Raw genomic sequence first — 2500 nt, forward strand, 5'->3', positions numbered from 1 at the left:
GTTAGGGTTAGGGTTAGGTTTGGGGTCAGGTTTAGGGTTAGGGTTGGGGTTGGGGTTGGGGATAGGTTTAGGGTTAGGGTTAGGGTTAGGGTTATGGTTATGGTTAGGGTTAGGGTTAGGGTTAGGGTTAGGGTTGGGGTTGGGGTTAGGATTAGGGTTAGGGTTAGGGTTAGGGTTAGGGTTAAAGTTAGGGTTAGGTTTGGGTTCAGGGTTAGGGTTAGGGTTAGGGTTGGGGTTGGGGTTAGGTTTAGGGTTAGGGTTAGGGTGAGGGTTAAGTTTAGGGTTAGGGTTAGGGTTAGGGTTAGGTTTAGGGTTAGGGTTGGGGTTGGGGTTAGGGTTAGGGTTAGGGTTAAAGTTAGGGTTAGGTTTGGGGTCAGGGTTAGGGTTAGGGTTGGGGTTGGGGTTGGGGTTAGGTTTAGGGTTAGGGTTGGGGTTAGGTTTAGGGTTAGGGTTAAGGTTAGAGTTAGAGTTAGGGTTAGGGTTGGGGTTGGGGTTGGGTTTAGGGTTGGGGATAGGGTTGGGATTAGGGTTAGGGTTAAGGTTAAAGTTAGGGTTAGGTTTGGGGTCAGGGTTAGGGTTGGGGTTGGGGTTAGGGTTAGGGTTAGGGTTAGGGTTAGGGTTAGGGTTAAGGTTAGGGTTAGGGTTAGGGTTAGGGTTGGGGTTGGGGTTGGGGTTAGGGTTCGGGTTGGGTTTGGGGTTAGGGTTGGGATTAGGGTTAACCCTAACCCTGTTGACTTCTTCCGTTTGTTTGAGATTGTCATTACTGCCACGAGTGGTATAAAAGTGTATTACAAATGAGTCTCGTGTACTTAAAATTATGCATTTTTAGGGACCCTTTAGGGGGCGCTAGTGGCCCAACACTAGTTTCCCCCCAATAGGAGAAAACAAAGAGAAAAAAACAAATACAAAATACAACAAAGTAGTAATAATAATAAAATAAAATAAATAAAAAAACACAAAAAATAATAATGAATACTACTACTACTACTACTAATAATAATAATAATAATAATAATAACAATAATAATAATAATAATACATACAAAATGAAATAATATAAACAGATAATAAATAAATAAATATAAAAAAAATGGTTAGGGTTAGTGTTAGGGTTAGGGTTAGGGTTGGGGTTGGGGGTGGGGTTAGGGTTAACCCTAATCCTAATCCTCTTGACTTCTTCTGTTTGTTTGAGATTGTAATGAATACCACAAATGGTATAAAAGTGTATTACAACTGAGTCCCGTGTACTTAAAATTATACATTTTTAAGGGCCCTCTAGGGGGCGCTCGTGGCCCAACACTAGTTTCCCCCAATAGGAATAAAAAGAGAAAAACAACAACAACAAAAAACAAAAAAACAACAAAGTAGTAATAACAATAAAAATAAATGATAAAATAAAAAAATATGTAATAATAAATACTACTACGACTAATAATAATAATAATAATAATAATAATAATAATAATAATAATAATATTAATACATACAAAATACAATTATATAAACTGATGGTTAATAAATAAATATAAAAAAAATACATATTTTTTAAACAATTCAATCACTAATTTGAGAGAATAAAATCAGGCTTATGGGGCATGACACAAATGACCCAGTTTTCCCAGGGTTAGGGTTAGGGTTAGGGTTAGGGTTAGGCCCAACACTAGTTTCCCCCAATAGGAATAAAAAAGAGAAAAACAACAACCAAAAAAAAACAACAACAACAACAAAGTAGTAATAACAATAAAAATAAATGATAAAATAAAAAAATATGTAATAATAAATACTACTACGACTAATAATAATTATAATAATAATAATAATAATAATAATAATAATAATAATATATACAAAATACAATTATATAAACAGATAGTAAATAAATAAATATAACAAAAATACATATTTTTTAAACAGTTCAATCACTAATTTGAGAGAATAAAATCAGGCTTATGGGGCATGACACAAATGACCCAGTTTTCCCAGGGTTAGGGTTAGGGTTAGGGTTAGGCCCAACACTAGTTTCCCCCAATAGGAATAAAAAAGAGAAAAACAACAACCAAAAAACAACAACAACAACAACAAAGTAGTAATAACAATAAAAATAAATGATAAAATAAAAAAATATGTAATAATAAATACTACTACGACTAATAATAATTATAATAATAATAATAATAATAATAATAATAATAATAATAATAATACATACAAAATACAATTATATAAACAGATAGTAAATAAATAAATATAACAAAATTACATATTTTTTAAACAGTTCAATCACTAATTTGAGAGAATAAAATCAGGCTTATGGGGCGTGACACAAATGACCCAGTTTTCCCAGTAAGAGGTTCATTTCTTGAATTTATGATTAATAAATTGTGGTTGTTTTTGAATGAACAACCTTTGAGAATAATCAAAGTGTCCACGTTAGTAATAGGGGCAGTGGGTAAAAGGGGAACGTAAACACTGTTGGGCGAAAGTAAAAATTGGGCACTGG

This window comes from Nerophis lumbriciformis, linkage group LG31 (assembly GCF_033978685.3).
Source record: "Nerophis lumbriciformis linkage group LG31, RoL_Nlum_v2.1, whole genome shotgun sequence".
NCBI lineage: Eukaryota > Metazoa > Chordata > Actinopteri > Syngnathiformes > Syngnathidae > Nerophis > Nerophis lumbriciformis.